The following is a 20,444-nucleotide window of genomic DNA, read 5'->3' on the forward strand; positions in this document are numbered from 1 at the left end:
AAAAAACTATTGCGACATGTCCCTCGCTGTCTAGCTCAGTGCTCCACACAAGCATAAAAACAGCAGCACTAAACAATTAGCTTGCAGATTATCACCAACGTGGTACCTTCACTTAGTCTTGTTACTGTTCTAGTTTGTGCACCTGCCTTTTAAAATGAATCAACATTTTATTATTTAGTATAAATGATTAGATCAGCTGCATATAACATATAAATATAGTAAGTAATTAGTAACAGCAAGAAATTGTTTAGAGAGAAAAGTTGCGAAGGATAATGCAGGGAGGGGGGCAGAGAAGAGATCAAATGTGCACCTGGTCCCTGGTGGCAAACCGCAGAACAAAAGGGGAAACACTTAAAGCTCTGCCGAAAATCAGCAAAGCAGATGGGGGATGATGTGTAGCGGCCGGCCAAGCGGACGGACGAGAGGGGAGAGTAACTGCCTTAATCAAAAACCGATCCGATGCTGCAAATTGACCGTGAACGATGTCACAGAGCTGTCTGCGCCCCGTTAGCTTGATTTGTACAAATTGCGGCAAAATGTCCCACGTGATTTATAAGGGCGAGGAAGACGTCTGCTGAAGGGTTGTAGCCGATCCCATGGTACTTGCCGGCAGCTCCTGATTGGGCCTGGCTTATTCTCTTTCCGCCTGTTTTCCAGCAATAAATGAGACCCCCCTTCTTCATCAATAACAGCTACTACCATCCTTTGTGGCCCCAAGGAAACGTAACTTGGCACAGGAGTTTTTCTTGGCTCCGCCCCATATTGCCGGCTACTGTTTGGCACAGGATCCCCAGTGCACCCGGATTTGTGGGGCTGGAGTCAGTGGGGGGGGGGGGGTGATTACCTCCAAGCAGCGAGGTAAACCGACCAGCTGGCTCGCCTTTACCCCGGGGGCCACTGCAGACAAGATGATTTGTGACCCCCCCTGGCTGTGTGGATGAGGTCGTGGGGTGAGTGGCGCCCCCTCTTGGGAGGCTGCGGAGTTGTGCAGATGGAGCGAAAAGTCGTCTTTCTGATCTCTTTTAGGACTGCATAACTAGTTTTCCTTAAATTTACAACAAATCATTTTTATTATCTACATAAATATTATTTTGGAAGACGAAACAGTCTTTCGTGTGTTAGCTCACATCGATCAACACTGATCTTTCACACCTTTCTCACCGAACTACTTCCAGGAATTATCCCTTGACATAATGTCAATATTATTAGAATTTGATTAGCTGTACTCCTTTTTTCAGAAGGACTTTTCCGGATCGCATTTTTCTTTTTGAACCCACTTCGTTTTGGCGTGCTCTTTTAATTAATATTAAATCCTAACGTAAAGCCCCACATTTTATATAGGAATACTCTGTGTTTAAGTGTGCACTGAAGCATGCTAATATAAATAAAAGGAAATTAATTAAATTTATGGTGCTTAGTGTGGTGCCATGGAAAGAATACACAATTAAGGAGCACTGGCCAAATTTGAAATGGATAAATTGGAAATGATCAGTCATTTCTGGCTAAGCCCAGTGTCTCTGTTTCTACAAGGGTTCGACAAAACAATCAGTATGACAAATCAAGGTAAATATGAGAGGTCTCCAAATTGATTTTTTATAATTTTTTTTTATTTTTGTTTTTGCATCTCCAGACCCTGCTGCAGCAGTTTGTCATGTCAACTGGGGTTACACAAAAACCCATTTAGTGTGGGTCTGGCGGTGAAGAACTAGAAGCACGGCCGCGTGACTCGCCAACGTAAATCGGGAGGACGGCATGTGTTCTCGTTAGCTGTTTTTTTTTTTAACTGACACGTTACAGATGCTGAATATGTTTTTCCAGGTTTTTTCCTAGCTCTAGAAGCATTAGATCTTGATCCTCAACTAACAAGATTTGTCCAGCATACTAGTGCTTTTTAAAGCGCACTATTGAACTGTATTTATCTTCAAATTGCAATATAACTCTCAGCTCAATACCTTAAATTTCACATAGTGAAATGTTCAATATTCCTTAACTCTGTAACTTTGTAAAATCCATGCAATTCACTGCCAAAGCAGGGTGCCTGATTGACTTAATATCGTTTGGGCGATTCCTTGATGAGCAGAAAACAAAACTGACGGCTGTAGCTAATTTTAATTTAACTGGGCTGACGCTTCCTGATGCCAAAGTCGAACTGTCCATCTAGTTCAATTTGTGGACGAGCTCTGTACCTGTCTCCCATCATTGTCATCTTGGCAGCATCTGTGGACCAGCAAAGTGTACAGTCTTTGTAGCTCTTGGACCACGGTGAAGAAAAAGCATAGAATGTTTGTGGTGTTTGGATCTGCAGTGCTCTTTCAGTCTCGCTTTGCTAAACATTGAGGGGGGTAGGAATGATAAAATTATGTACTGTGATGTATCATTTGGATTAGCTCTCTTTGACTTGTTTGCTCAAATCAGTTGTTGAAACATGTTGGGACTCCAGACCAGTGTGGATGTGAGGTATCTTCTTGAAAATTCCTGAAATGTAAATAGATACTGTATAGATATTTTAACTCATAATGATCTCCAGCCCAGGGGCGGCATGGTGGTGCAGTGGTTAGCACTGTTGCCTCACACCTCTGGGACCCGGGTTTGAGTCGCCGCCTGGGTCACATGTGTGTGGAGTTTGCATGTTCTCCCCATGTTGTCGTGGAGTTTCCTCCAGGTACTCCGGTTTCCCCCCACAGTCCAAAGACGTGCTGAGGCTAATTGGAGTTGCTAAATTGCCCATAGGTGTGCATGTGTGAGTGAATGGTGTGTGTGTGAGTGTGCCCTGCGATGGGCTGGCCCCCCATCCTGGATCGTTCCCTGTCTCGTGCCCATTGCTTCCAGGATAGGCTCCGGACCCCCCGCGACCCAGTACGATAAGCGGTTTGGAAAATGGATGGATGGATGAATGGATGGATCTCCAGCCCGGTAGCTAACAGTCTTAGCGACGGGTTGTCCAGTCCCGTTAGCAAAATTATCAGCAATGTCATTCAGTATTTTGAAAGCTGGGAAGTCATTTGCGTAAATCAAAGCAAGTGAAGATGAGATGGTGAGGAAAACCAGTGCAGAAAACCACGACTTAGATGACCATAGACAACCGTAGACAACCATACACGACCTTACACTTACTGACAGTCTGGTGTCTTAACCAGCTTCCTGCAAAACTCTTTTAATTTGGTGTTCATTTGATGTTATAAATATATGTCAGTACATAATTCAGAGTGAAAATGTAAGGGTAGTTTTTTTCAAAAGCTGTCTTTAGTTACTACGGGCAAACAGCCACAGATGCTGTCTGTTCACGAGCCTCCGGGCCCTGATATGCAACCCATCCATGTCTGGCTTTCATTCAGGAGGTACCGCACGCCCGCCTCATGCTTACTTGTTTACAAGCGCGCTTAGCAACCGGTGTAAATATTCTAGAATTTTATCAGTACAGTTTATGACACTACACGTTGACGTATGACTTGGCGAATGTTCCATCGGTATGGTTGTTTATTTAGTAAGCAGATAGTGCACCATGTCTTTGGTGGTCTCTAGTAGGTAATGAAATGACTTTGTATTAGGAAAAAGTCCATCTGACAGCAGAAGGTGTTTGTTGTGGGAAGTCAGCGGGGGGCGGGACTGAATTTAGGTCCTCTTCTCCTGGATTATCAGAGCAGTGTTTGTAAAACCTAAAACCGTCAACCCCAGCACAGTAATCTCATGGCAGGCTGGGGGTGGGGTGGGGGGGGGGGGGTTAGCCAGCCTGTCAATGTCTCACCAGCCTGTTATACAAATCCCTCTAAAATCCACTCAACGACCACAGGACCTGGTAGCTGTGTTGGTCAGTGTAGCGAAGGGGTGTTTAACCTCAGTCTGTGTTTTCAATGTAATGAATAGCCTTGCCAGTGGTCTGTAGCTGCTCCACGCTGTTATATACATAAGGTGTATACATAATGGGCAGGCCAGGAAAACCCACACCGAAGTTATTATTACTTTGCCACAACGACAATATTCCACTTCTGTAGTTTTACAGAGGGATTAGCATAAGGTTATGCATTGACAGGGAGTCGCCGTCTGCTTCTACAGCTCCTGGAGGTCTCCAGACAAGAGCGTCTGCAGCGACTTGGCTCTCCCGCCTCGCCCGAGATTGGGAGTGGCGTGGCTCTCCCGAAAGTCTGCACCCATGGTAAAATAATCAGCTCTGTCTGAGCGGACGGCAGTTTGGGTTTCAGCCGGGCCCTGGAGGGGAACTTCCATCGCTCGCATGCGGTGTGAAACAATCCGGCCAGAGCTGTCAGTCGACATTCCTCTCCCCGATTGGCTAAATGAAGCCCGATCGACTGTTTGGACAAAAAGTGTGCAGAGAGCTTTGACGTGCAAGGAATTGAATTAATTCCCCCCCCTTTCAAGCTGACATTTCGGCAACGTGTCGCCACTGGGAGGTGAAAAGCTGACATGGGAGAGAGCGTCTGGGTATGTGTGTAATTACCCATTCAGGTTTTTTTTCTCTTTTTTCTTTGAAGCAGAAAATGACAGATGCATTTTGAAATAGACATAATCCAACGCATAGGATTTCTCTGTCTGAAAGCTGCCTCTCCTTACCCAGCATGCACCTCTCCAACGGGATGTGGCTGTGTTACATGTGACAGTCAATTTGCCCCATGAAGATTGGGGAGCCATTGAGGGGTGAAATCCTCGGGGTTTGAGGTCACGTGTCGCCTACCAGTCAAAGTTACCACCTGACCTATAATTTACAGGATTGCCCCAAAAAAATAAAATGCTGTGTTCGTTTCATACTGATACAAGAGGCAAAATGTCCAGTATTTTTGTATCTGGACCAAAATGCATTTTAATTCCGACTGCATGACTGATTCCACCCAGCAGCTTAGTAAATATTGGGGTGTGTATCCCATAATTTTTCAGATTGAAAATGGAAACCCTAACACGGCCATTCTGACATAGTCCTTTAGCCCCTAGGATAGATGATGGAGGCGGAGAGTTAGCCTCAGTGAGTTTTGGAGAATGGCGTTTCAATTGGGCGTTGGGCCCTCTATATAGGGCCCCATAAACATTGCTGCCCCGACTGTGAGCCCTGATGACATCACACTCAAGTCAATTCAACACCCAGACACCGGGAGGCGCCGCAGGGGCTTCAAGCCCCTTCCTGCACTTGGTGTACTTGTCTTACGTCAGGGCTAGAATCCAGCGCTTTTATTCCGCTCTTTCAGCTCTCCGTCATGATCGGCGGTGGCGTGAGTCGCCTGGCTCCATGATTGATTAGTCATGACTGCCGTTCTTCCAGCTCCTTCTTCGCTCAGACGGCTTCCCCTCCTGGAGAGTCGCGGACAGACGGCATGTGGAGCTGTCGGAGGCCGGGATTGGGGCCATTGGTTTGGTTCTGGAGGGCCAGAAAATAATACCTGTAAGGTCTTTAATACTGTAATTTGTAACATCTGTGTATTAATCAGGAGCGGAATGACAGGATCTGTGTTATTATTTATTTATTTTTGGTACAGTAACCCCAGGCCGAGGGGGTTCTTCATATTTTTCCAGGGAATTCTGGGAAAGCTGCTGCTCGCTGCTCGCACTTCTGCATGGACTGAAGGCCGCTTGTCTCTGTGTGGCTTCCAAAACAAGCTTCTGTTACAGCTGCCCCCCCTACCCCAACGATTTTACATCTGGGTGGGGGGGCGGGGAATGTGGACCACAAGTGGAGCTGAGGAGAAAGGGCAAAAAGCGCATAATCCCCCAGCACCACACGGTGACCGGCACTCCAGCCATGAATAGGCGCTTAGTTCCCGTTTACTGGGTATTAATAAGTGGCCAGAGTGCATGTGTGTATGCGCACACGCTCCCGTGTCTGTGCGTGTGTGTCCAGGTGTGTGTTTGTGTGTGTGAACCAGAGTGTGGCAAGCGCCTGCAGGTTTGATTTACTGATGGCGACGTGTTCTGGGTGGGTGGCGGGTGAAGGGAACCCGGGTGGCCACCACTCAAACACCGCAACTATTTTCTGCCAAGATGGTGGAAAGTGCTTCTCTTCATCTCTGTGCTGCGATTCATGAAATCAGAGCCGGCCTGGTTTATCAGCTGCACACTCACCGTTTGCTGTGACTCATCCATCTCCTACCCAGAGCCCGTCCAAGAAGCATAGGCCACAAGGCTGGGGTATACCCTGGATGGGATGCCAGCCCATCGAAGGCATTGCCCATAATACAGGCAATCTGGAGATGCCAATGAGCCTTTGGACTGCTGGGGGAATCTGGAGTAGCCACCGCAAACCTGCACATCACATGCAGGACATTCAGACGCCGAGGAGGGGATCCGAACCCCATCCACCCTGGAGGTATGAGGCATCGCTGCCCCTCTACTGAGCCACGCTGCTGTGACTCACTGAGCCAGAGAGATGGGAGACATTGCTAAGGACCGTAATTACGCTCATGTAATAGAGTAGGCAACTGAGTCAGCGTTAGTCTGTTCAAGGCGCCCGTTAAATTGTACGATCCTCTTAGATGCATTTCATACATTCTGAGGCAGGTAAGAAGCAACTAATCGACACGTTCCTTCTGTAACCACAGCCTCATCTTTATCCCATCGCCATTTATTGCCGCTGAGTCACAGTGAGGTTTAAAGGAACCAGAAGAGTCCTTTGTGGTCAGCCGTGACTGGGGGGAGTGGGGCAGGGCAGGATCTCTCCAAGGGCACCTCCCTGTTGCCCCGTGTCATTGGCCAGTCGGCCCCTCCCGAGCTTTTGGATATCAAACAGCCCTGACTCGTACCAAATCCATTGCCAAGACTGTGGTGTTCAGGCGTCCTCGCTGGACATCACGTCCTGCACACATCGAGTCCCGTACGCCTTGTTGGGCACTGGCAGAACCCCCAGCTCATGACTAACATTTATAATTATCTAAGGAACAATGACACCAAATATTGGACCTATGATTTTTTTGGTGTTTACTTCAGAGGCTGAGCTTGTAAATTAGCTTTATTGTACATGCAATACTGCAATACTATATACAATGCAAGCATAGAATATGCCAGGCAGTCATCATATATATATATAAGTGTGTGTGTGTATATGTATATATATATATATATATATATATATATATATATATATATATATATATATATATACATCATCGTTATTATTATTATTTGTTATTTCAGATTAGAGCAACATTTTGGGAGTCGATGCCCAAATCCACACAAGTTATATACTTCCCTGAGGAAGACAGCAGTCCAATCTAAACCCATATTGATGTGGGGTTGGCATGTACTCAGGACCCCTCTGCACAAACACAGGCCAGCTGTAAGGCAATCTTTAATGCCCGTCCTTGTTAGAATAAAATCCCTATTATTGCCGCTAATTTCAGAGCCAGCGAGGTGATGGAGAGAGATGTCTGTCAGTAAAACGTATTAGTAACAAAGGAAAAACAGATGCAGAGATTTATTCGCCTGCAAAATTCCTGCCACCCGGAGAGCTCTCCGTCAACGCTGACGGCTGAATGCCTTTCCCCTGCAAACGTGGCTTCCTCTTTAAATGCCCGATTTAAGCTTACACTTGCTGCACCTTCCATGCCTTGTTCCGGCTCAGGAAAGCAGTTCAAATGTGATTTTGTTCCTTTGCTAAATCTGAGAAACTGTTGCCTCTCTGTTCCCCTCTGCCTCAGCATACCTTCATGCAGAAATGCACGTCTGGCCAAAATATATCATAATCAACACCACACCCCTGTACTGGACAAGCACTTAGGGATGTGTGGGTGGATGGATATCATAATTAGATTAAAATGAGATGAATTGCTTGGCTGGAATCTAAATCAATGCCTGCAATGTGAGTTGTAAAAGATTTTTGTGCTTTTGGTTTAATTAACAAACATATAGCAATTGGAAAACTATCTTTTCATGTGCTTACTCATAAGATAAAGCCTTATTTTCCTAATAAGCTGCAATGTGGTTATTTTAGCTAAACTTTATTTTAATGAAATGTAAATCCTAGTGAGCCTCTGGTGCTGAGGTTTATTCTGGTCCTTTAGTCTTACTAGATATTTGTTTCATCGGCATCAAGGGTGAGGGCCGTCATCTCAGCATCGAGTGGAGCCTTCAGGCAACTGAACGGCCTCAGAGACTGAGTCTTAGCTAGTCTCTCATTGTTAACATTGTCCGTCATGATTAATTGTTAAGTCAAAGTTAACTAGACTATTTACCAGGCAATGGGAAGTCGGAGTCCCATCCATTGTTTCTCGAATATAAATTGCACGTCTCAGGACTTTAAGACAGCTCAGGATCCACTGCTTGGCGCCTGAATAGAGAATGGTCGAGCCATTGTTCAGGGCGGGGTGGGGGATAGTCCTGAGGAGGACAATGCCGCTTTTTTTATTACTGTTTCCTTTCCCTTCAATTCAAGTTTAGCAGTTTTGGGGATCAATGGGCAGTAATTACCACAGGTCAGATGCGTGGAACGGCGCAAAGGGATCCGAGATGTGCCGGGGGCCGGATGCCGGACCCTCAACCGGAACAGCCGCTGGAACAAAAGCAACGGATCTGGCATTTCCCACAGACTCTGAAATTTCCACACCCTCTCATTATCCCCCTCCCTCGTGTCGGAAATGGGTCGACAAGTATGAAATATTGATTTGAACTGAGCCAGCCCGTCGTCACCCGCGACCCGCCGATGAGGATGCCATTTTATAGCATGGGGCCACCTACATAGATGGAATTACACACATGATTGGATGCTGTAGCAAAACTTACTAAACAGCACAGATCTATTGTGGTGCATAATTCCGCTACTGTAACACCATGCCAATATTTAGAGTATGTTGTATATTAGCTGAGTTGCATCCCTTTCATCTAGTTTTTCATATGAGTATTGCCTGTTTTTTGTGGGATGTTATGGTCTGAGCTTTATGGGAAGTTGGTGGTTTGTTTCTATTGTATCAGCAGCACCCTAGGATTTAGGTCCTGCCACTTGGTACGATAGCATCCAGTGTGTTTGATTAGGCTCTTCGTTTTTCCTAAAAGCCTCCAATAACAGGAAACACCAGAGAGCACAAGGGCTGAGTCGACAATCGGATGGTGCAAATAGGTTGAATAAAGAATTAAATTAGGAGGAGCAGGAAACAGGAAGGGGTGGCATGGTGGTGCAGTGGTTAGCACTGTTGCCTCACACCTCTGGGACCTGGGTTCGAGTCTCCGCCTGGGTCACATGTGTGTGGAGTTTCCATGTTCTCCCCATGTCGTCGTGTGGTTTCCTCCGGGTACTCCGGTTTCCCCCCACAGTCCAAAAACATGCTGAGGCTAATTGGAATTGCTAAATTGCCCGCATGTGTGAGTGAATTGTGTGTGAGTGTGCCCTGCGATGGGCTGGCCCCCCACCCTGGGTTGTTCCCTGTCTAGGCTCCAGATTCCCCACGACCCAGTAGGATAAGCGGTTTGGAAAATGGATGGATGGAGGAAACAGGAATAGACCTTCCAGATAGAAGTAGGATCCACTTGGATTTCGTCACTCTGTTTAGTTCTTCACTTTCTGTGTCATCAGTGTTGTTCTTACAAAAGGATGTTTCCTTTAAGGGGAGGTCGCTGGGTGAAAATAGATGCAGAATGAGACGGTGGGAGGTTTGAAAGCGAGAAAGCGAGTTAGAGCAGATGTATTAGACAGGAATTGGGAATTAATTTAGAATTAGGGGGAGAAGAAAGGGTCTGGAATGTTTCAGCAATTAGCAGGAGAGACTGTAAAAATCGCAGGAGTCTTGGAGGCGTGCCACTGAGAGAAGTACAGAGTGGAGATCCAGCTTGTCTTGGTCAAAAGGGGCCTGGTAGGACCTTGGGGGAAAGCCATCAAGCACGGCCGAAGAGACGGGCTCGCCATCAGTAGGCAGTCAAGAGTGTAAGATGTTTTGTCAGTTTTTTCTCTTTCAGGATGGTGGAGGATGATGAATTTGTAAGTCTGGGTCTTCTCATCATCCCAGAGCCCTGGTTTTATTGTCATATCAGAGCAGAAATGCACCTTCTCCTCTATTCCGTCCCAGGTTGAGCTGAAAGTGCTCTCTGGTAGAGCCGTGGGATGTTCCTGACATTAGACCTCTCTGCCAGGCGCAGACTGTTGACTGTTTGATGGTTTCAACCAAAGTTGATCTCACAGTCTGACTCACATTGAACTCACATTAGCGAGAACATCACTGGCTTAGCAAGAAGCTCCTTGCCAACATATAACATTCACTGTTAACAGAATTTGCATGATGCGTGGTTCTCTGAGATGAATAATTAATGATTTGTGTTTATAATGAAAGACCGACTTCTAGATTGTCTCTAGATTGTCTGGAGAACTGGTGTGAATGATCAGTCTGCACCATAAACAAGAACCAGGGCTGGAATGTCCCTGGCCGGCATGTTTTGCGGCACAGCCTTGGCTTTTGTCTTACACACTCTCCAGTTCCAAGGTTCCAGCTCTCGGGAGTCGTTTTGGTTGAAGAAGGCATGCTCCGCGCGCCAGTGAATGCTATGCGACACCCCTGCGACTCCGATAGGGGACCTGCAGCAAATCATTTTGCCATGTGCAAAGCCTTGTGCTGAAGAAGCTGCCCACTCCAATCTCCGACACACTATCCAATCAGTGGTCACTCTATTAGCCCCGCAATCCGCCACCTGCACGCTAACACAAGCCAGAAGGCCTAATGACGCGGTTTCGCCAGTGTGCCGGTTCCAGTGTGGCTCTGTGATGCGCCCGCATGATTCAGCCAATCACAGCTCAGCTGCCAGCCATGTTTCTGATGACAGGTAGGTACAGGCCAGGATATGAGAAAAAAATGCAGGGACTCCCACAGACTGCTTCAAAACGGCTGAAGGAGCATTTCTGCATTATTCCAGAAACTTTTTTTGTATGTATTACTATTTAAATAATTCATTTGTACTGTGAATGAATTGCTAATTAATATAAATCACACAGTAATCCTACACAGTGGTATCCCATCCGTGGTGTACCCCAGCCTTATGCTGCAGTCTTTACTCGTTAAAGGTATTGCATCATATTAGTATAAATAATTTATGCACAGTACTGTGTAAGAGTAACAAAAAATTGCACAGATTTTACCTCTGCCCAGGCTAAATAACATTAAACTGAATTATACAATTCATGTTTCAGCGCAGAACTACATAATATTAAAGTCAATTAGATGTTTTGCACTCCAGTACCATAAAACATCAACGCGGTGATATACTAACGAAACAGAGTGTAGCATTAATGTTAATTATACATTTTATGCTCCTGCGTGGCACCAGATATGGAGGACTGGGGTTTAATTCAGGCAAATCGGGCTAAGTGGACTGAAAGGGATGACTGTGTGGGTTGGTAATCCTAACTGTGCAGTGGCTGAGTAATCATCGGTGCACACGTCTTCGCACACTGAGCACAAACGCACACATAATCACAGGAGAAACCTCGCAATTACCGACTCCCCCCCCCCCCCCCCCCTTCATTTCATCAAAATAAACAGACGCGCATGAATGGCAGGTTGTTGGAGCCAGAAGAAGACCTATACCACCGGGTATTTCATTTCTGCAAAATACACAAAGGTATCCGCTTCGCTCTCCTAACATTGCAGGAGCTCCTGTCGGTCTCACTAACTAGGAATACCAGGGGACATTGCATTCTTTTTTGTTCCCTGAATGGCTCGATCGATGGCATTGTTGCTACTGGCATCATTGCTATTTTTACGGAATGAGGCAAGGATTATCAGAATCAGCTTTATTTTGCTAAGTGCAAAGAAGTATGCATAAGGAATTTATTCTGGTGTATCTTGCCTGGCCGGTCCAGCTACAGTATAAGCAAGATAGGCAACTAGTTAGGACCCTGGAATTACCTGTGCTGTGGAGGAAGTGACATAATCATGGATTTTATTGGCATCCCAAGTAAAATTTTGCCTTGGGTCTGTGAAAAGGTAGTGCGAAGCCCGCAAGTCTGGTCATGCATTCACATATATCAGTGTTTCCCAATCCGGTCCTTGGGGACCCACAGTCATTCCATGTTTTTGCTCCCTGCCAGACAGTCCACAGGGAGCCAGGAGGGAGAAAAAACGTGGACTGTCTGCAGGTCCCTGAGGCTCGGATTGGGAAACACTGATATGTATAAATACACATATATTGCAAAGTTATAATTGTAATTATAGTTGTAATTAACTTATCACGAGGCATAGGCAGGGTTAACAACATACAATACAAAACAAATGAAGACAGGATAGATAAGATGGAAAACATTCAGTGCAGATGGTTAGGAATCATGAAGGTCGTTTCAATAATCCCGCAGCTCTAGGAAAGATGCCACTCTAGATGGCAGAATCTGGAATAAATATTCGGGTGGCTGACTGACTATGCTGGACGCTTTGGTAGCTGACTGATTATCAGAAACTTCCCGATTGTTCCTGTAGATTCATTGTCTGTGCAAAAGTGGGAAGTTCTAATCGCTGCCCCTAGTTACACTGAGGGCTATTAATGTGGCACCACTGGTACCACTGGCTGTGCGCACGGGCATGTGGTCCGGGGTGGGGGGGGCGACACAGCCGCCCACTCATCCACTAAAAATTGGGACGCGCTCCAACCCTTGCCGCAGTCCAGGTCCAAACGCAGTTTCCATCATCCTTTGCCTAGTGTTCTACCTCCACTGCGTTTCCGTCCACGCTCAACATTTCAGCAGTTTACCACCAGTAAGAAAGTTAATAACACAGGTCACTGATATTAAAAGATCTACAAATTTGAAAGCAAATATAAATTTGAAACTTATTTTTTTAAAAAGTTTTTTTTATCCGACCAGTATGATTTAGGTTGCGGTCGGGCAGTAGACACCTTAATGGTGGGAGGTGGAAGACTGGTGGCTCCCTGGCAGTGAGATCAGAGCAAAACACTCTGCTGATGATTAGAGCAGGAATTACCAGATAGACGCACGCTCACACTCGCCAGGCGCATAAAACCTCACAGATACTCACTGTTTCCTCGATGACGTTTCACATTCATCGAGATCTAGCCTGCTCACCTTTTTTGTATCTATTTGTTTGAAAAGACACAGAGGACATAGCTAATTTTGACCAGCTTTCTTCAGAGAAATCATATACTTAAAGTAATATTTTGCACCTTTAATGAAATGGAAAGCTTGCGTATAAATACTGACCATTACTGTGACACTGTGAATGAAGGTTGCTTCTGAAAGCCACGTCTTAGCTCTGTCAAGTTAGCCTAAAAACCCATAATTTTATTATGTGAATGAGGGTAGACAAGGACAGATGTTTAGATGTACAAATATGAAGCTAAAACTTTTGAGATATTTTTGAGAATAATAAATTCTGTCAAAGAATGTTCTGAAAGCTGATTGCCCAGCCGGAATGAACATACCTTACTGATTGGCTTTCCCTGCATAACGTCCCTAAAAACTTTAAGTTTATACCGTGATAGGTGAAAATTTAATGACAGGATGTTCTATCTTATTATAAGTTCACTTTAGGTTGAATATTAGGTAGACTGCATTCTCAAATGCATTCCCTTCCCTGTGATAAGTCTCACCTTCCATTGCATCAGCTCTTCAATGAGATCAGTCATGTTACCTGTGAATTTAACGCATTTAATGAACATCCTGTGTTGTCTTCCAGAATTAATAGATGAACTTATTTCATTTTTGTTTCATTTATTTAATTAAATTTATTTCATTTTAGCACATGCTTTTGTCTGAAGCAATGTACAGTTGAGAAGGCAGGATAAGATCTCTCAATGCGAGTTAAGGGCTTTGATCAGGGGCCCAACCACTCTGCTGACCCTAGGAATAAACCAACAACCTTCTGGGCACAGAATCCTAAACTGCTGACCCCCCCCCCCCCCCCCCCCCCCACACACACACACACACACACACACACACACACACATACACAGACAGACACGTTTGTGTGCAAATGATGTGTTTATCTATTATTCATTCATTTTCTATACTGCTTGTCTGTTTCTAGGTCATGGGGCACTGGAGTCTGTATTTATGTGTCATTACGATTCAATAAGTCTTTTTTTTGGTTAATAAAATAAATTATCCATCAATGTTATAGCTATCTGCCCTAATTAAGGTGGACTCTACCCAGAATTGTATTAACTAGGCATGTAGACACACACTCACACTGCACGAACAATTTAGAGGGTAATAGCTGCAGGGAGATTCCCATAAACAAAGTCTGTAAGTCTCAGTCAACTGCTACCAGCCGAGCCACCCTCAGATGAACATTTCTGTTTTTTTAGCAAAGCTAGCATAGCCAAATCTTTATTTGCATAAATTTGTTTGTTTTGATCAAAGGCAAATGAGTCAGTTACAGTACAGTGCTCACTGGAAGTCTTGGGACATTTGCATAATTCTGTAAAAATCTTGCAAATTTATTGGTTCATAACAAAAGTCCATTGACAAGTAATGTTTATAATATCTGCACATTCCCTCCACACAGACATTTTCTTTTTGTTGCATGCCATAATTTTTTTGACTGACTCATTCAGTTCTGTTCTTGCCTTTTTGCTATTAATTGCAATTGTAGTCACTGACTCCCAAAGGGATACTAAACACAAATGTTTGGCGTTACATGTTATTGCAAAGGTGTTACTAATTAAAAAGCACCCAGTGAGACTGCTTGTCAATGAACTTTTTAACTGAGAACAGCTTTTAGAACTATGGTCATGTTCCACTTGTTCACTCACTCACTCACTCACTCAAGAACTCACGCATCATCAGAGGTGGAAATTTCAGATCCAAAAAGCATAAATTTAGACCATAATTTTGTTTCAACCAATCAGCGGTGTACTCTGTGACAGTAACTCTTCATACTCAACTGGTTGGTTGAAACAAAATCCTGGTCTGGATTTGTACATAAGAACATAAGAACTATACAAACGAGAGGAGGCCATTCGGCCCATCAAGCTCGCTTGGGGAGAACTAAACTAATAGCTCAGAGTTGTTAAAATCTTATCTAGCTCTGATTTAAAGGAACCCAAGGATTCAGCTTGCACTACATTATCAGGAAGACTATTCCATACTCTGACTACGCGCTGTGTAAAGAAGTGTAGCTGTAGCTGCTGGGCCGCTAATTCAGTATCTGCTATACCACCCACCTTGGTGTCATCTGCAAATTTCACCAATTTACTGTATATATTGGTATCTATATCATTTATGTAAATTAAAAACAATAGTGGTCCTAAAATCGAACCCTGCGGTATCCCACTATGGACGCAGGCCCACTGTGACATTGTGCCTCTTATAACTACTCGCTGTTTCCTATCTGTTAACCAGTTATCAATCCAGGTCGCACTTTGTACTTTCTGGACCTGAAATTTCCACCCCAGCTGACCATTAACTCACTATATAGTGTTCACTACATAGAACACTCACTAAGGGAGAATAGCAGACAGAGGACACTAAGGGGATGTTATGATGCTACCTAATTATCTGCAGGATATTCAGTATTGTGAACCTTTGAAACACATCTTATAATTTGGGTTCCAATGTATTCCTACTTAAAATGGATGTTTTACTTAAAATTACTGGTTGTTTCAAATGTTTTTTTGTAAACAAAGGAATTAAGTAATGATTTTTGTTATAAAACCAAAAAAATAGCAATATTTTTACTGAATGAGGCAAGCACCCTAAGATTTTCTGTCAGCACTGTATGTCTGAAGTGGACTGTGGTTTAGCATTTTGCAAATTTAGAATTAATTCAGTCTTAATTAATCCACTTCCAGTTTGAGAGTATCATTTAAAAAGTGTTGGGGTCTTTTTTGGCCCTTTTTCTATGCAACTGTTTGTGTTATTTGTGTAAGTATCTATTCAAGGTCCCAACACTGCACTTGTGGAGAGAGGTGCTGTTTTAGGGGCAATATTCCAGAGTCGTGACTGAATTCTTGGTTTGTCCTTCCTATTATTTTTTCCACTGGTTTAGTGTCTTGGCACTGAACAGGGTGTTCCACCTACATACCGCTGGCCAAATGAAAAGGAGAAGGTGATACCCTGAATTTGTTAGATATGTATTTTTACATCCGAAAGGTAAACAGTGGGAAGAAAAATAATTACAAGCTTACTTCCTCATACCCCAAAAATAACAGCTCAGTCAGTGTTGAACTTCTTTGCATCTGATTACTGCTGTACTCCGAGTTTCTGCGAAGGCTTTCAGAGATGATTTACCTGGCACTCGGACCTACAGGGTACGGATGTCTCTGGCTGGCTGACCCAGAGTCACTGGTGTTACGTTGCCCAATTGCCGTTTTCCTCATTTTAAATTTGAAGGCATTTTTGTCAAAAAAGCTTAATAAAAAATGTTCTTGACAATCTGTCACAAACTATGATAATGCTTTTATTAAAGTTTTAATGAAAATGTAAACATCGATTTGCGACAGCAATTGGTTCCAGCTGACTTTATTTTATATGCAAAAATTATCATATACTGTATACTGTATAATAAAAGTATATTACCTGTAAGTCATTTTGTTTGGTGCTTTTTAACCTTTTTATCACCATTTTCTTTGCTCATTGCTGCCCAGAGTTGGGACAGACATGGTCACACAGTCATGCTGCTAGATGTGGCCCAGTCCTGGCTGCATATTTGCGGTTGCGGAACCATCGTAAAGTCGATCAGTTGTACTGTAAGTCGCACAGGTCGTAAATCGACGACAACCTGTACTCGTATATAAATAAATATACAGATCTTCTGGAGTGGAGTTCTAGAATATGCTATATATTTAACTAAGTTCTGGATTATCACCAAAATTAACACCGATTATAGTTCAGCCACCATTAATGTGATGTTTCCGCCTCAGAGGAATGTGAGGCATGTGATGAGTAAACAATGGCTGTCTGAGCAGCCAGTGTGTACTTCTGGGTGAATGCGAGCCTCACGGCCATTTTCCAACATGCCCCGCCCCCTTTGCTGGGTGGCCAGGTAGGCGGCTGGACCGAGACGAGGCCCCACCCTCTGGGGGCGGGAGGAGATGTGAGACTCCATTGTTAAACCTGAAAGATGGCATGCATCCTTGACCTGGTGTATTTTCCATGAGGTGGGAAAAAGGAAGAAGTCAAAGGTGGCGTGTATTTGGTGTGGCAGGACAGGGCGGGGGGGGGGGGGTGGCTGGATTATAATCCACTGCCAGTCTGTGGTTCTCCAACAGAGAGAAACACTTACAGAATTGGTTCTGGATGTGCGATGGGGACTGAGTTGGTGATGTCACACCAATAACTGTCACCATGTCCTTTGTGTTTTCCTCTGACGTCATTGTTCTGCAGAGTGAATTTTTACTTTTGGTCCATTTTTCTTTAGAAAACCATAACTGTGTTCAGGTAATTCAAGACCTGCTGCTTATACAGTATGTATCAGACTGAAAGATCTAGTGTGAGGTGAAAAGACAGGGAGGGGCTGGGAGCAACGGCAAGTTTAAAAATAGGTGAGTGCGGAGTGGGTATCGGAACAGGCATCCTCAGGTTTGCTTTGGGACAGAGGCTGGCAGGAGGGGGGGGGGGGGAGGGGGGGGGGGCGCTGTGCGGCCACACAGGGTGTGTTAGTGTTCTCTGTCGGATGCTTCGGGGGGTATTTCAGTAGGAATTCTGCTTTGATCCTAGCAACGATCAACAGGATCCCTCCGCTTCCCGTGTGATCATCCTGTCCTGAGGTGACTCTAGTCCCCGCCACACGGTGTGCACCCCACCCTCTGGAAGAGCACCCTGCCCCTGTGTACAGTCCGTGTTTGGAGACACGCCAGTGGCTGTGTGAGTTATTCCTTCTGTGTGTAAATATATGTCTGCATGTGCTCTACATGTCTGACTGACTTTGACAACACAGCTCACCAACCAGATTACAATGGATCCTAACGTGCACGTGTCGCATGTCGGGATCAGGCCATTGGCCGCCTCACAGATGAGTATGTTTTCTTGCATGGATTGCAGAGTTAAAATCTGGTAGGAATGACCCATTTCTGCTGCTATTTTAAGCTGTAGGTCTGTTACTGAACTGAGATGAATGTTTACATTAAACAGCCTTGATGTTGCCTGATCGTCACAGGTTTGTGCACTGAGCAAGAAGGGGCCCTTGGTGCGATCTGCACCACCGTCAGGCAGCACCAGGAGGAAGGCAGCATGAAGAGAGGATTCTGGGTACTGAGGGCCCGAGCGCACCCGGTAACTGGCCACCCTGGGTTTGGGGGTCTCTCAGGAAGACTTGTTAAAATGAGCTGAGCCATAGCACAAAGTACCGTGTGCACAGAAAGTCTTGGGACGCTTGCTTACTTCAATAAAAATATTGCAAAATTTTTAGTTTTAGTTTGTTAATTGATTCCATTGCTTTAAAATATTTAACCATATTAGAAAGATCCAGTTGTTTTAAGTAAAACATTCATTTCAAGTAGCAATAAATTTAAACTCAACTAATGGCTCTAAAAGAGCTGCTCTGAGTTAAAATGTTCATTGACAAGCAGTCTCACTGGGTACTTTCTAATTAGTAACACCTTTGAAATAACATAAAACGCCAAACATTTGTGTTTAGTATCCCTTTGGGAGCCACTGACTACAATACAAAATGGCAAGAACAAGACTGAACGAGTCAGTCAAAAATTCACCTAATAAAAGGAAAAGTCTGTGCCGAAGATATTTGCAGATATGATAATCATTGCTTGTCAGTGGACTTTTGTTATGAAGCAATAAGTTTGCACCATTTTTACAAAACATGCGTTCCAAGACTTCCTGTGAGCGCTGTGTGTAGAATCATGACTTGCGCGTCCAGTCCTCATGTGTGCCACGCCCCCTGATCATACACGTGTGCTTCCCCAACTGTGATCACCTGTTTCCTGTTATTTTCGGCTTGTCTTGTGTATTTCAGTCCACGTTCAAGTCAGTTTCCCCAGTTCTGTCATTGATGTTAGTTCGTCGTCGTCTGCCCTGTCTTCCCTTAAATAAACCCTGCATCCAGCATCCTCGCCTGCCATCCTCGTCCTTCCCTGCTTCCTGCTTGTTTGTCAACCGGTGCTCATAACAGAATGACAGACCTCGCTGAAGACTCATCTCCGCGAACCGAGCGCCAATGCATAGGTTTACTACAGGAGGTGGTGTATTGGCTAAACCAGCCAGGACCGGGAAGACCCCATAGTGCTGGAGCTAGCTAGCAAAAGTGGGACTCTCCTGCAGGAGATGTCTCCATCCGAGAGCGCACCTCTCATAAGTGAGGAGGTCCCAGACAGTCTGAGTACCGCTCCTTCTTCCTTGGAGGAGGAGGAGCTTGAGTGGGACCCCTCGGGGACCTCCCTCATGACTCCTCTGCCCTCGCCCTGGTGTGGTCGGTCCTGGCCTGAAACCCACCGTTCTGTGTCCCGAAAGGGCCTGGGACACCTCCACAGGGGTCGGGTCCCGCCCGCCCTCCCCTGGGTTCACCCTCGCTCTCAACAACAACAACAAATTTATTTTTGTATTATCTCAACATTACATCGCCTCAAAGCGCTTTACAGCGTCCCCACCCAAAGCCCCCAGTGAGCCATAGGATACAGTGGCAAGGAAAACCCCCCTAGAAGGATGACTCCGTGAGAGGGACCAGACTCAGGGTCAAATTGGAGATGGCTAGCTGTCCCTCCTCTGACGCCTCGTTGGCCGCCTCCGGGTTCCCCTGCCTCGACTCCTCGGTCGCCTGCGGGTCTCCTCACTGCAGCTCGGCGTTTGACGGCATCTTCCCCGGCTTTGGCTGCGCCGTTGCCTGCTGTGGCTTCCCCCTCCTCCTCGCCTCCTGCGTCAGTCCCTCTGCCTGCCTCCTCCTGCTCCAGCCTCCCAGTCACCTGCGGCCCCTCCGGCTGCCGCCCATCGCCTGCTGTAGTTCCCTCGGACTCCCCTTTGTCCCCCGGCCTTTCCTTTCTGGCCCCCCATGTCTGTTCCTGCTGTGTTTGTTCCCCGTCCCTCTGTGCCTCCTGTCTCTACTCCTCGTCCCTCTGTGCCTCCTGTCTCTACTCCTCGTCCCTCTGTGCCTCCTGTCTCTACTCCTCGTCCCTCTGTGCCTCCTGTCTCTACTCCTCGTCCCTCTGTGCCTCCTGTCTCTACTCCTCGTCCCTCTGTGCCTCCTGTCTCTACTCCTCGTCCCTCTGTGCCTCCTGTGTTCACTCATGGCCCTTTAGTTCCGCCTGTTGCTGATTCCCCTGTATCTCCCTTCCTTGTCTGCTTGTCTGCATTTCCCGTTCTATGTCAGGTGTTGTCGTGGTTCCTGCCGTTGTGCTTGTTTTGTCTGTCCATGCTGTTCCCGGTCCCTCATGATGTTTTTTGCTCTTGTGTTCCAGGTCCTGTGCCCCAGTCTCGTCCTGTCTGCCACTTCCATTGGGGCACACCCTTAAATAAACACCGTATCCAGCATCCTCTCCTGCCAGCCTCGTCCTTCCCTGCTTCCTGCTTGTTCGTCAACCGGTGATCATAACACTGGAACATACACTGGGCTGTTTCGGCCTCTGGGAAA

The sequence above is a fragment of the Brienomyrus brachyistius genome, chromosome 22 (assembly GCF_023856365.1).
Source record: "Brienomyrus brachyistius isolate T26 chromosome 22, BBRACH_0.4, whole genome shotgun sequence".
Taxonomy (NCBI): Eukaryota; Metazoa; Chordata; class Actinopteri; order Osteoglossiformes; family Mormyridae; genus Brienomyrus; species Brienomyrus brachyistius.